The sequence below is a fragment of the Lepisma saccharinum genome, chromosome 6, assembly GCF_977018435.1.
Source record: "Lepisma saccharinum chromosome 6, izLepSacc3.1, whole genome shotgun sequence".
NCBI classification, from domain to species: domain Eukaryota; kingdom Metazoa; phylum Arthropoda; class Insecta; order Zygentoma; family Lepismatidae; genus Lepisma; species Lepisma saccharinum.
Genome location: NC_139234.1, coordinates 3,564,643 through 3,580,646, shown reverse-complemented (window position 1 = coordinate 3,580,646; position 16,004 = coordinate 3,564,643). Strand labels below are relative to the sequence as shown.

At 40.6% G+C, this 16,004-nt stretch overlaps 1 protein-coding gene across 8 annotated transcripts in view; it reads right to left on the bottom strand.

The window, feature by feature from the left end:
- LOC145988509 (uncharacterized) overlaps positions 1 to 16,004 on the bottom strand; it is a 244,692-nt gene that overhangs the window by 72,325 nt on the left and 156,363 nt on the right. For 7 of the 8 annotated variants that reach the window (XM_083123381.1, XM_083123385.1, XM_083123379.1 and 4 more), the window contains one exon: positions 9,142 to 9,244. The gene's annotated coding sequence lies outside the window, so the exon portion shown is untranslated. Of the gene's footprint in view, positions 1 to 9,141; positions 9,245 to 12,238; positions 12,448 to 16,004 lie in introns of those variants that run through there. The other variant, XM_083123384.1, reaches the window with a different exon arrangement.

The following is a 16,004-nucleotide window of genomic DNA, read 5'->3' as shown; positions in this document are numbered from 1 at the left end:
GTTAACATTCCTTCTTTGCCAACGCCTGAAGTTCAGGGTCAGGAGACGCCACTGTGTAAACATATAAATTGTGTGTTCACAGCTCACTTCAATATTGCATGACATTCCAAGCAAATCCTCATGGTGCCTTCTGGTAAATAAATTATCTCGTTTGAAGTATATTTTATTAAAAATGTTGCAACTGTACGTAGAGAATAAAGCTATTCAGTCGAGTTCAGCTTGTACTGAAGGTTTGCCATTTTGTAGACGTTTTTCACTGACTACCGCGGCCATTTTATGAGAACTGACAAGAATGCCCGTAACGGTTTATTTGCAATTGACATCTCGAACATCCGCGAGGCAAAAACTGGCCATTTCCGCATGATTGCACATGAAATTTTGTAACTTCTTTTTCGTAAGATGCCATTACATACTTATAGCATGGCGTGGCGTATCATTGTGCCCGTAGGGTTTCAGGAGTTGAAATATTTTCGTGCGCCTCCGAAATGACCCAAGGTGAATACGTACAGGTGAGTTCATTTCGAGAACTGTATTCGGGAATTTTCATGTGACGTAGTTTGGCGAACCCCGTAAATGTCCACAAAACGACCGACCTGGAGAACAGTTTTTTTTAAATCGTCCTTTTAATATTCCGAACGAATTCATAGTTATAAATTTCACCTCGCCGTAGAACTCAAGCAACACATCATCTGGCAAGGATTCTACATACGGGTGAGTCAGTCAGAAGCAGCGAACGGACATTGGCACACGAAAAATGAGGTCACGATGGAAGTTTTTGGCAATCGAGTAGAAAACTAATCAAGGACTCTGTTTTTATGGAGAAGATCAATATAGGAACATAAATGGATCATTGCAATCTTTGTTATTATTTTAATATTCGAAGTAAATACGTGATTAAAATATCCAAGCTGGAAATTACAATTGTTGATTTCTATTGATTTCCTTCCACTTTCGCCAAGAATGCATGATGATTAGATTAAATTGGGCGACATCAACGCGGCCGGCTACAGAATCGCATGTACACATGTTGATACATTTCTCTATTTAATACTCGTACGAAGCACCTGAATACAGAATGCATGAAAATATAGGGTTTGGTTGTGATGTTGTGTCATTTCTCTGCAACCAGTAGTAGCTTCTGCCTATTTGCACACCCAAATAAATCTGTAATGCAAAACATTATTATTATACTTATTCATTGAACTTTATCTCCTTCGAAACTTCAAGTGTTCCCACACCGCTTCACCAAGAGAAGCGTGCTATCAGTGATATCAACCCACGTTGACCGAGCCGCGCTTGAGGCTCGCACAATGCGAGTGTCGTTCCCTCTGACGCTGTTTTAGCAGTCGCGTAGAGAACGCTGATTGGGTCTTTGACTTGGGCGCCGTGCCAGGGGAGGTTGCATCATTTAGGAAACCATGAACGCAGCGATCGGTGTGTTAGCAAATGTAGTGTTGCAAACCCATTCCATTGGAAATCGTGTGACAAGAGTCGAGACAACCCATACATCATTGCAAATTGAGGGATTTTATTTAGAAAAGGGAAATTTCGATTCTGTGCCGAGCATGACGGGGGCGGGGGGGCAACTGAAAGCGAAACGGGAGTTTTAAACATGCCTGATATTGCCTTTGCTTAGTGCATCTTGGCCAAAATAAAAGGTCTCTGTGGCGCAGTAGCCGAATTATCAACCCATGAGGAGGGAGCGTACATCAATCAGCCAGCTGTTTTGCATTGTGTGTGCCCGTTACTGCGTTGCAAAATTGTTTAGCGCCGACAAAAGCTCGTGCCTGTTTCAGTGCAAACTGTTTGATTTCATGATGAATAGGGAAACTGTACATAGCGATAGCAGAGACTAATATTTAACGTTGTTGAATTTTTGAAGGGAATTTTTTGCAAATCGACAATAGTATTGATATTGTCGATCGGCATTTTTTTAGTGGCTTTGTCAGATTATCGAATACTGAATTACATATTGCACAATAACATCGCTCTTCTCGTGGTTGGCTGGATAATTTCAGAAATATTTGAAATTTGTCAAAAATCCGTGTTAAAGAAATCATGAAATAGAACTCTGTCATAGGCTCATTTCCAGTGAAAGGTGATCAAAACTTGGGTTGCCAACATATTAAGCATCATTATGTTCGCAAAAACGGGTGCGAGTATTTGACAGCGGTGGTATAACACTTGTGGACGCGAATGAACGCACACGACAGGTAATGGACTGGCCTCTACGTTTTCCACTACATTCCTACGGAAAGTGCGAGTGCGAGATTGGCACCTCCTGGTGGCCAAAAGCGAAACCAACTTCCGTATGTCGGCCAGAACAACATCTGGCTCGCACGAAAACGGGTTGTTGATACGTGCTCTGGGCGGGTGTGAGAGCTTAAAAAAAAAGCATTAACTCATTAAATCCCCAGGAAGAGGCGGAAGAAAATATCTGCAACACAGACCGCCCCTGGCGTATAACTGGACAGTTATGTGTTGATCCATACCTTCTTCTTTTAAGCTGAGTTCCCGCTGCTTAAAGATTTCAATTTCTAGAGCATTCCGGACAGAGAGATTAAAACGGGTTTGACATTGGGAGACGCGTTGAAGAAAAAAACGAAAAGAACATCCAAGATATTCTTGCCACACGCACGCAATAGTTGAACGAACCGTACACGGTTTGTGTGTAACATTTTTGCATGCTATCTCCGACGAGGTAAAAGGAATATATATTTTTTTGTTTTGCATTATTTATACAGTTCCCAGTGACGGAGCGAAAATTATACTTGTAGTTTTAATAATCTGCCATTTGTCTACAGGTAAGTTAACTACAGCTTACAATGTCGTAAAAACGCATGCATGAATTTTCATATTATGGTGGTGTCATAAAGATGCATGTAATTATGGCCAGTTGAGCTCTTTTTGTAATATGTTTAAGCTTCGTATACCTTAGAGGTATCCAGCATGGCTTACCATAGAAGCTAGACGCTGACGGTGTGTATTCTCATCAAATGATTCTGCGTATATTGGAGTTTATAGCAAAGTGTTTGTAAGGGGGGATAAAGGGACATTACCCCTCAAGATACTTGCATGATTTCTGGAGAAATTCAAAAATACTCCTTAGAATCATGTGATTTAATTGGGAGATGGTACCGAGAACGAGAAATTGGGAACGAGAAAGAGATTAGCCTCTGTAAAATCAAGAGAAGACCTGTACTTATTGTCCGAGACATTCGTCTAGTTAGCACATATACGTATATATATTGTTTTTCGTTAATTGCAGACGTAAGGGCTAATATGGATCTGTGAGGAGCGATTACATACATAAAAAATGAAATTCAGTTTTTGGAGGGTTCGTGGCGTCGAAGCGAGGCGTAAACATGAAACAACATTATTAAGAGAAGTGTTACACCTTGATGACCTGTATTCGCTGTGAAAGTTTGTGCAGTGTCGTCTTGCATATATTACTTACACTAGATTCTATTTGGAGTCTGATAGTCGCAGAGAGAAAAAAAATCTGGGGACACCCCTAATTGATCCTATACTCAAGTGTTCGAAGTGAGGTGGGATGTGGAGGATGGTATCCCCTCAGCTAGCAAAATTTTCGCAAAGCATCCCCAGCCCTCCCCCCCTCAACCAGCTAACCGAAAGACTTGACCAAACAGACACAGCATACAGTCACTATGGACTGCACAAGCATATGTTTTATGGGACCGGACACTGATTAGATCTAAATAGTACGCAGATCGCTGGGAAGGGGGGAGGGAGAGGTGAGCGCAACGCGCTACGAAGCCAAGAATCCCGGGTTTGCTCAAGCGGAATAAAAAACTTATGCAACACCACGGGAAATTTTCTAATCGGAAAATGAATTTTAGGGCCATCATTTTCAGTCTAAACCAAGGACAACACCGGAAAGAGGACAGTCAGAAGTGAAAGTGGGGGGGGGGGGGGGTTTGCAGTGGACTGCGATTCCAAGAATAAAATCTGTTTCGCGCAAGTTTCAGGAATTCCAAACTTTTCCGGCGGAGGCGCCAGCCAAGGACGTATCTGGGTGGGGGGGGGAGGGGGCGAACACCTTTCCGAGAGACTTAACAAGTACTAAAATTAAATAATCAAAATATAGTTTAGTATTTGTTACAAAATCGATGATTATTTATTTCCGCTGAACTAATTGAAAGGCAAGAAATTTGGCTTATTTAAGGCTTTGAAGGACAGTTCCAAAGATTTATGCACACTACTACTTACCATAATATGCATAAAATATTAATCAGCAACTTTACTTTTCGTCAATTATAATAGGCAATTGAAAGTAATCATTATTTTTGGCTATTACAATTGGATCTAACTCCTTTATTGTTATTCAATAAATATTGAATTCTTTATTTATTTGACATTAATGTGCTTAGTTGCTTTTGTACAATTTTTGGTGATCTTAACTACACGTAAGCTAGATAATAAATACATGCTGTTATATATCTATTATTTTTCCATCTTTTTACCTATTCATGTAATAATAACACAATATTAATTAACTTACATATTTAAATAATATTATTTTAATTTAATTATTCTAATTATGTTATTTTTATTATTATTGACACACTTGGTTGGACCCCCCCGAAATGTATTTCTATATACGTGTCTGGCGCCAGCCTAGTTGTGTGTTTAGAGAATTTTGTTCGTCATTTAGTTGCCATAAGCTTTACTTGAAGCTCAATGCAATGTGCTATTGAAACGTTATTTTCACCGAAGTTAAGTTTCTCGTCTAAATTGGTAATAAAAATGTGTTTCCTAAACGTTTTAGACAATGTAGTAAGTCGTAAGTTTCCAGAAATGTCGGGTAGTCGAGATCGTGAGGGGAGGATTCCTCCCTCCAGATACAGGCGTACGCAGAGGGGGGAGGTGATGGGTATACATCACCCTCCGAAGTTTTGAGAAAACCAAACTTTTCCAATTAATTTTATACAAATTAGTAGGTCTATAATAAATAATGTATTTCTGCACATTGCTTGGACACACTAGGGTCATATTGAGTGTGTGGCACAACTGCTGTATTTAGCGAGAAAGGGCGGACGTCCACAAAAATATATTACGTATATGTAAACACTTGTGTATTATACATCACGATGCCCCTCCCCTACACAAAAAAAAACTCAAGAGTAACGACGCTTATGGACGACAGAGTCACTGCATGTCCCTGATTGGCGGAATATTAAATGGAGAGCAACGGTCAGACAGACGGACGTGCGGCACGCGACAATATCTTTTGCAGGCACGCTCGCTTTCGTTCCAGGAATGCTGGAATGTTCCAGTTCACTGCACTTTTCCATTATTAGCCCTCCCCCCCCCCCAGGTACTTCCCTATCGAAGTCGCAATTAGCGATGCCTCGGAATGAAGATGCTAACAAGACGGAAACATTTCGTGAATCGTGCATCCCCCACACCACCTTTTCCTTTAAAAAACCACCCGCGTTTTCCTCGGTTGTGCAAAGAAGAAGAAAAAATTTAAGGATTTCCTGAATTCTTTCCGGAGCGCTGTCGTCGTGCGTGTCGTGATCTGTTCCCCCCTCCTGCGTGACTCTGGCAATGTCGAAGGTCGTTGGCTACCAGGATGAAGACATCGGCGGTGCACACAAACCACCAAAGATGCTTACCGGAAGTCAATTGTTGAAAGACTATTTTTCCCATCTTTGTAAACCTGGTTATCTATTCTAACAACCAACAGATACTCTTTTGTGCTCATAAGGTCGAGGTAAAGATGGGGAGAGTTCGAAATGGGCAACTGGAAATGAAAGTAATCAAAATAGGGAATCGATCGAACTGAAATTCCTAAAAAGATGTAACTCAAATTATATTAAAAGAAGGAAATAAGCGTTTCAAAAGTCATTGTGAACGAGGCTTTATTACGTACCAGAGAACTCAATATGAAATCTGGTTGAAAAAACTGTCTCATTCCTCTTTATGATTGATTGAGTTGGTGTTTTAAGTCCACTTTGTGCACAGTAAGGCTAATCGGGACTGGACCTACAGTTTTGAATGGGATCCGAACCATATATGCCTCTACCGGGTATCGGCGCCCGGGCCCTCTTGATTACAAGGTGATGACGTTACAACTACCGAATCGGGGAGGCAAATTCCTCTCTATGCTCGGACAGTTTAGAGTGGGAAGCGAATCACTGTACAGTGTGCCATCACCGGGGATCGAACAGGTTTACAAAATAAAAGTGTTACGACTATGCCATGGAGGAGTCGCACGTACAATCGAGAGAGAAAGAGAGAGAGAGAGAGATGATGATGTGTCACTTTTATTATAACGTAACGGCTATGAAGGAAAAATAAATGTATTAATCTTAAAAGCTGAAACTGAACAACAAAAGTTCAACAACAATGGAATGAACAGTAAAGGCAGGCCCCGAACACCAAGAATTCAGTAAGAAGATGGAATTGAGTGCACTTAAATCTATTAAAACTGAGAAATGCGTACTTAAACTTCATTAATGGAGGGAACTGAGCACATACATGCAATTGCCGGACCCTGTGGCCAAGTGGTTAGCACATCGCGCTTCATCGCAAGGTCCCGGGTTCGAATCCCACTCGGGCTTGGTTCTCTTGTGCATGTCCATTCATCAATTTCATCACTCATCCCCATCTTCGCAAATTAGCCAAGAGGCACAAAACGCGAAGAAAAATAAACTAAATCAAATCAAATCAAAGCATACATGCAATTATGAATTTGTAGTCCTTGTAATTTACGTCACTTTTCTCCCCCCCTTTGGCTAATCGCGATGATGAGGACTGGTGATTACATGAAAATGCTGAAAGGACACTCACAACTTTCGGTTGGAGGTCGATTGGCGACCTCTTAACGCGCTCGGTCACGGAGACGGCAATGATTAAAATAATAAATTGGGACATACATATCATTCTAACAGTAAGCACACACCCATCAAGAAAGTTGGGGGAAGTACGATTCACTTAAACCAATAAGGGGATAGTACAGAGACGATATACAGCAGCGACGAGGGGAAGCGGGGATGCTTCCCTGGTCCTCTCTTCCCCAGAAAACAAGAAGAAATTGATAAAGAAATGCTCCTTTACCCTTGATATAATTTTGTATGGTGTCTATGGGTACATTAAATCTCACTATCAATACTTTCTCTTTGTCCACTCATTTAGTTCTGCGGTACAAGACGATTAGATGGTGAAAATATGTTTTCGTGCACTAATGAAGTCCGAATTTGTCTCATAACATCTAGAGATATAGGGTGTCCAAAAAGTCACGCTACCGAAACTTTGAACGTACGTAACTTTTGAGAAAAAAAGGCGATGAAGACAAACGTTCAGTATGTGGGCCAAAAGTTAATAAGGTGTTAAAAGTTTTTGCACGAAGTAAAAACAAGCATGAATAAAATTTTCGATGGTCTTTTATGATAAAAAAAGTATGTTTTTCTTAATGCACGTGTACTGGCAACATTGGTCGTGTTAGAAGGCTGTACCAGGTGTGCCCGATGTTATTCAATCAATTCCCAGATGAAGTAAGAGAGTTTGAATTTATGCTACAAAAAAATTAACCCACTTAACCTACGCATCTTTTTAAAAAAGGGGAGGATATAAGTTGAAAATACACAGAGCGATCATTGCGTAACATCTTTGGCCGTTTTGCATTTTCAGCTTGGGAGCGAGCCTCAACTACCGAAACCACTAATCAAGAAGCGAGCCGCTGACGTCATCTTAACCCAGCGCCTATCGGTAACCCTTCTTTTCACTCGCTACCTTGCTGGTAGACTCGCTAGCCAGATCTGCGCAGTCGGCTAGAGATATTCCGAAAGAAATTACTCTAAGACGCCACTTTTCTAGTGCAATGTCTTCGTCTGAGCATTCACAGACCCTTTACCCGAATCTCTTTCACCGCAGTTATTCTCTATCATCTCGTGAAAAGCGACAAAAAGAAAAAAAATCACAGATTTGCTCGGAGGATCGCCTCAGAAGGTCAACATCCAAACTCCGAGGTTGTCTCGGCAGACAAAAGGCACAGAAAAGCGAGACATCCTGCCCCTTGTTCAGATACCGGATCTAGGCTCCCGTTTCGACCGTTACACCTCCTTCCCCTTCTTTCCCTGCCTTTGTACAGTAATCGATAATTCGTGACTATGAATTACACCGTTGTGCTATAAGAAAGAAAATCACATTGGTGCTTGTCGATCCGGATAGTTGGCAATCAGCTATAAAAAAAAGTAAGCCATTACTTTGAAGTGGCATGTTACTTCGTCATACAATGCAGGCAGGTAACGAAGCTACTGGCTGCCGAGAAAAGTAATACCACCATATTTTACTTGTAAGTAACCAGCAGTCTTCGGAAAGTAACCATTTCTGAACGGTAACTCTGTTAAGTTGCAATTTTTGAACTCTAATCTAACCTTGTTAAAACTTGCAATTTTGAACGGTAACTTCGCTGAGAGTTACCATTTTTGAACAGTATCTCAGTCAAAACGACCATCTTAGAACAGCAGCTGTCTCAAAATTACCATTAGTTACTCATTTTCAAAAGTTATTGATTTTTAAAAGTAACTAGCTAAATTTACCGTTATTCGTAAGGCGGTACTTCCTAACACCGGATATTAGGGTCGTTAGTTTTTGCAAGAATAGCTCGTTACTATCGTTACGTTATTTCTCGATTCCCTCCCTCCTCTTTTACGTGAGAAGTTTCTAGTTCAATGACTGGTGAAGACTCAGATCAGGTCAGAATCAATAGTGAAGGGTGAATGACTTCTGGGTTCTCTCTTTTCTTCTCCTATTCCGCAATTTCAGTAGCTCTATCGCGTGACATTGTGTGTATTAGTCTCAATAGTATTTATTTATGTAGTATTATTCATTCGAACCACGGGGCGTCCTCCCCTCCACCCCCGTGCTCGTCACTGGGATTCGCCCAGTCTTTTATTACTGGGTGCCTGGGCGTTACCTTCAGGGACACGGTGCAATGCACAAGGCATTTCATACATAACGCTTCTTTCCTTTCAAATCTCTCATCTCACATTCGCATGAAAGAAGGCGAATGAACTTGGTGATGGACATTTTGTATATTATATTTCCCGCCGTTTCCACACCCTGTATATACACACACGAGGATAGAAAAGACTGAACGAAATGTGAACTTACTTTCCGCAGATCACGTTGGGTCATCTGCTTCGCCTGTGATTGGCGAGACAGCGTGGAACCTCATCCAATCAAATCAGCCCTTGCACACTGCCCGAATCTTTATCTGGAAAGAAAGAAAAACAGATTTATTACAATCAATCAGCCACAATATTAAGTGCGGAGCAATTTGTCCATTCACGATAAATCGCTTACTTGCTTGCAAGCACGAAAAGTGAGAAACTGAAACAAGCTAATCATAATAATCATCTTTGTGTTTAGTACAGAGTAACAGTGCGTCACGTTTTATGGGAAATGTGTATTGTGTGTTGCTATTCAGTTTCATAACAACGCATAGTGGTTGGAATACATATAATAGTTCACACAAATAACATATGATGTATATATATATTTATACGTTGATGCCATTTATTCTTGCACGAAATAATCTTGTTTAATTTACTTTAAACCATCCCAGTCATAATACAGAGCCAACACTATTATATGAACTTTCTTTTAAATCAACTTTATGCAACACAAGACAATCGGGACTAGGTTTACAACTTTAGGAACTGAATCGGGAAATTTGTGTCCCCGCATTCGAATTCTATTGTCAAATTAACATCTGTTTAATTTTTCCATTCTGTATTGTGTATTGTGTGTTACCGCAACGTGTAATTTAAAAATCAGAGTGAGAAAATGAACATGAGATATGAAAGAGAGCGCATGCAGTAAATTCAGAAACTATACCGGTGCGTAGCGTTAGCACAAAAAAGAACCTACGAGCAAATTGTTCAGTGAACTGCAATCCTATTTTATAATGCGTAATAGGATTCATTTGCAACTTTTCTATCAGAACTGATGTTTCCGGTTTAGAAATAACAGTTTTACTCGCAAAAGAGAAAAAAAAAAAACTGGGGCTCTCCAGATTGGACACTACTTGAGTTACACTCTGTAGTCGCTGAAAGGGATAGTGCATGGTAGTGACGCAATTGCGTGTAAACATGCGTAGGAAGGAATCAATTACTGGATCACCTTCTGTTCAGCACCAGCAACTCTTGTTCTCCCATTCTTGTTGCGGGATTGATTTACATATCGGCGGCTTCTTTTGCATACGGCAAGTAGGCAGCTGCAACACAAGAACGCCCACGACATCTTCTGTATTCGGCGTGAAACCGTCTGTACACCAGGGCAGACTCATTTATAAATTGTCAAACCTGCTATTATCCAAGGTGAAATGCGCACAGGTTCGTCAATCAAACACTTCGTATGTGATCGGAATCTTTCGGCGGTATTCGCTCCGATGTATTTTCAAGGAGGAGAATACAAGAGTCCTTAGGGACGTTTTACTATTCCCTTTTGAGATATTTCGTGAATTTATTGGAAAACACTTCAAATTACAATATGTACTATATCATAACAGGTTCAAATTACTTAATCATATTACTTCAATAACAATTACGATTTAGTTAGTGAAGTATGAGTTTGCATGGGTTTTAAGTTCACTTCCATGCACAGACAGGCTAATTAGGACTGGACCTACAGTTTAAAGTGGGATCTAGTTTGTGAAGTAACGTATTACAATATGATTAAAAATATTTATATGGTTTTACTAAACCATTGGAAGCAAAATAAAGCTACTCCGTTACTTTTGATCAATAATGATAAAGTTTAAAATCAATAACACTCATCAATTAACAAAAAGAAAGTTAATAATCATTTATAATTGGGTATGCTTCTCATTTGGTTAATAAATGTGGAACAAGTCACCACATCTCTATTTCACATGTAAAGAAATAATTGATTCAAGCAGCCTCCGTGGCAGAATGGTTATCGTAACGCGCTTCGAAGCTAGAGGTCCGAAAAGTGCGAGATCTGTTTAAGGAATTGATGTATCATCCATTTCAGCTGTTCATCTTCATCGTCGCTATTAACCCAACAAGTAGAAAAGTGACGTAATATAACAAATAGAAAGAATAATTGGTTTCCAAGATCGTAGATCGTATTATGTAATAATAACTTATATTTATGAGAAAACCGCAAACCATTTTTATTTAAAAACAACTTTATATAACCTAGAATTATGAATGGTATCCTGACGGCAATATGCCATATATTTTGTTTGCCCTAATAGCAAAATGTCAATTGTGAACTTGTGCAACGTGGTTGCATATGCATTCAGGATAAAATGCTGTATCCCCCCCGATGGTTAGTAGCTTCCAAACAAGGCGTCAGACAGAAAAACGTTATTATGGAAAGTCGCAGGGACTAGGGAAGAAAGTTGGGGCACCAAAAATCCAACTCACCCGGGTGAAAATTTTATCTTGCGCCGCCCCTGGCCAAAGGTACGAATTCTGATTCTGTCATATTTGTTCTGACACATCGAGTGATATGTTGGTTCACTTTCTTCAGGAAATTTTATTCTACATTGCTACTTATTGAGTGGCATTGTCCTTTCTGCAATGGTACTACGAGGTCTTGTGACATGGTTTGTCTCGATTGTTCTAGGGGGATTATGGGTATATACAAATTGCGATGTTGCGTTTCTAGGCATAGTTATACAATATTCACATGGGGTTTCTAGAGGTTCAGAGATTATACATTGATAGGGATATCGGAAATGGCATTTCTACTCGTCAGAATACATACAGGTAATGTCATGACTCATGACAGAGAAAATGTTATATATACTTACACAGTTAAAAATAAAGGTGGAATTTGTGTAGGTGGATCCGTCGGAGATGTTAATTAAACACAAATAGATAACATCACAAGAATACATATCACCTTATGAAAAACGTTCCCTGAAAATATATAGGTAGTGTCTGCTGCCACGTTCTTTTCCTGCTGTTACATTTGGGCAAAATAACACTGCAATTAATATAAAACAAAAATACTGGTACACGCATTATTGTTACACGAGTTAACTCATTTTGGGTTGTCAATTTGTGAAACTTAGGTCACTCGCATTCATCTGTTCCTAAGATTTGTAACATTGTCTGTCATTGGTTAGCAGACGATTTTTCGTGGCAGGAGTAAAATTGACGCTGATTCTGGCTTATTCTTACTCCTGACACGCGCGTGCCAGCAGACTCGGCCAAATATATATCAATAAACTTACCTTTGACAGAAAGAGTTTCTACAGGAATATTAACAATGGTTTTACAAGACAGGTGTTAATAAACGTTGCAACACAACCAAGATCAATCTTCAACACGTCCAACAGTGAAACTTACAAAAGTTCAAGTCAACTGTTCGTACAAAAATTCCACACGTCAAAAGTACAGCACGAAACATACACACTCAGACATTTACGAAACGACCACAGGCTACAAAGCGCTCGGAGTGAACGCGCGACGAAGAAGAAAACGAAAGTGTTCAAGTACCGTTGCTGCCCGCCAGGGGATGCTACGGACACGCGAATGCTCGGAACCTCTAGCCAATGAACAGGAAAACGTTGATGGAAAAACAAAACAAGAACATGGCAGTTCCCTTATCCGCAACTATTAGCAAAACCACGCCCCGATCTGAAGACTTGTTACATCTCAGCTTGCTTTTTCGAGCTGGCAGTAATGGACAAGAGACATGACTGTGTAATGGCACAAAGTTACAAGGAGAAGACAGCTTCGCGGAAGGGCTAATTGCACACAGGTCAAGCAACGATCTTCTATTATAATTTTTATTACTATCATTAGAAATAACAAGGCGCACTAAGTGAACAATTCGAACTCTCATTGCAAATGGTTACTTCTTCTGTTACTGTTATTCCTCTTATTGTTAAGGTGAAATATAAAGGCTGGAGGAATTTTCGTGTGACGTAGATTCTTACAAATGTTCATATTCGGAAGTAGTGGAGACGATTGGGGGGGGCGCCATTTTTGCCACTTTTCCCCCCGCAACTATGCTAAACCATATCTACCAAGGGAAAGTAAACTGTCCTTGCCCCCCCCCCCCCCCAAGTTTTGGAAACCCACCCGCCGCCACTGATCGAAAGTATCATTGCATTAGACTGTACAAAAAGGAATTCTGATGTATTTTAACTAAATGTAGTAGTGTCAATGCGAGAAATTAATTGCATAAAATGTTACAACTATGGTATGATTACTTTTCAGAAAATTACGAATCTTGACTAGGGATGGCCAGATCCGGATCCTAAAATTTTTCGGATCCGGATCCGTTTTGCCATCCCACTTGAGCGCTTCTTTGGAAAGTAAGAATGTGTTTATAACATATTGTTACCTGCTAATATACATATGCATCCATCCATACATACATACATACATACATCCATACATACATACATACATACATATATATATATATAGTGTGTGTGCGCGTGCGCGATTTGTAATTAATACACTTACAAGGGAGGTCTAAGTCTCCCCCTCCGATTTCCATGAAACTTGGCAGGCGTATAGAGGGGCCCAAAGGAAGAAATACGTGTTTTTTTTTGTTTCGGCTAAAAAACTGTTTTAGGGGGCAACACCCCCCCCTTCAAATGTCAAGATGAGGAGAAATTGAAGTGGGGATCTTACCCCGAAACCACGTAAATATGGCATAGGAAGAAACAGGGGGCATAGGCCCCCTCTATACACCTGCCAAATTTCATGGAAATCGGAGGGGGGACAGGGGTCAGATCCCCACGTCAATATGTCCTCTTCTTGAAATTTGAGGCGGGTTTTGCTCCCTAAAACAGTTTTTTTTTTAAGCCGAAACAAACAAAAAAAATCGGAGGGGGACAGGGGTCAGATCCACACTTAAATTTGTCCTCATCTTGACATTTGAAGGGGTTTTGCCCCCTAAAACAGTTTTTTAGCTGAAACAAAAAAAAAAACACGTATTTCTTCCTTTGGGCCCCTCTATACGCCTGCCAAGTTTCATGGAAATCGGAGGGGGACACTTAGATAACATCCCTTGTTTGTCTTACACTTTGTAATTATATAACACTGCATATATTATAATGTTTTATTTTATTTTTTAAAACTGTAACTGTAGAACAATTGTATAATTTTTGTATAACATTTCTATCTTTTTATATGTGTTAAAGGTTTCATCCTGGAATGGAATGTCTCACATTTATGTGTGTTTCCATTTCCAACACAGTCGAATGAATACATATTCGTTTCAATGGCATTTACAAAATCACCTCTGACATTTTATGTTGAACAAGTAAGATTATCTTCGTGCACGAGTGTGTTAGCCGATGCGTTGCAAAGTATTTTAGGAACAACACTTGAAAAAAAAAATTGAAGGACTAACTAATGAAAAATTTCTTTGTAACCGAAGATCATAATACCTTTTAAGGTGTGGTAATATTATAATGGAATTGAGATACGAAACTCTCGGATCCGGAGTTTTGGAACCGGATCCAGATCCGGAACTTTCGGATCCGCATCCACATCCGAAACTTTCGTACCCGGATCCGGATCCGTAACTTTTGGATCCGGATCCGGATCTGAACGGATCTGGGTTTTTCGGATCCGGATCCGTTTGGCCATCCCTAATCTTTACGCAACGTCACCTAATCGCGTTCTCTGAATATCTCGAACGGACCCACCTTCTATACAGGGTGTTTCTAAAGGTCGTTTACAACGCTTGGGAGGTGATTCCTCTCATGAAAACAAGCAAAAAGTGTGAGTTCCATTTTTACGACTGAGGCTTCGTTTCCGAGATAGGAGCCTCGCAAAAGGTGACAAAGTGAACGTCACACCTAACTAGGACGAATACTATCACAGATAGAGAGGCGGTTCCAAGGGAATCATAAAGGAATCGTATGTGCTCAGTCCGGAAGTCACTATGAAAAGTTCACTGCACGCATGCGCAATGGAGTCCTCAAAGGAATTGGGGATTTCCAGCAAGAACAATGCATGGAAAGGGCATGTAACGCAGCAAGAAGGACCGAGACTTTGAGAAATGCGTTAAAGACAACACATCCCGACCTCAAACATCAAAACATGAGCACGGAACACAAAATCCGAAAAGTTGAGCACGGTTGCATACCCCAGTTACATGCGAGGAATGAACGAATCATGTCATGTGGCATACGAGAGACACATTACTCCACCAGGAGGAGGGAAAGAAAAACACAATATCAGATGATTGCGACATGTATTTTTACACGCGACAACTACGTAATATCCCCTCCCCCCACACACAACAAACAACAAATGCTACAATGTCTTACGCACAGACAGTGCGTGTCACTTTCACCACACAAAGGGGGTTGGGAGCAATACGAAGAGTGTATGATAATCACAGACGGTTTTCAAAATGTCTGTCGTTCACTTCTACGAAGAGATGACAGCGACGAATCAAAGATTGTCGAGTACGTGCAAACAAGCCAGATGTATCTGCTACCGTCGCGGCGGCGACGTTGATGCGAGCAAAGAGGTCCTCAGCTGATGTGACAGGTGTGTCGTATACGAGGGTTTTCATTTCTCCCCAGAAGAAAAAATCGAGAGGGTTGAGATCTGGCCACCTCGGTGGTAAAGGCACAGGCTCATCCCTACCAATGAACCTATTGCGAAACACGTCATGCAGGAAATGTCGTACATTACGATCGAAATGAGCTGGTGCCCCATCGTGTTGGTATCACATTTCTTGCCGCAGTGCAAAAGGTACGGTTTCCAACAGTTCAGGCAGAACCTCACTAGGAAATGCATGATACCTGCGACCATTCAGGCGAACAGGGAGAATGTATGGTCCAATTAAATGATCATGTACTATCCCGCACCACACATTCACTGAAAACCTGTGCAGGTGATGGGCCACAAAAAGTGCATGTGGGTTGTCAAAGTCCCAGACATGACTGTTTCTACTATTGAAGACATCCATCCTGGTGAAAATGGCTTCATCTGTCCACAATACCTTTGCCCCGAAGTGAGGGT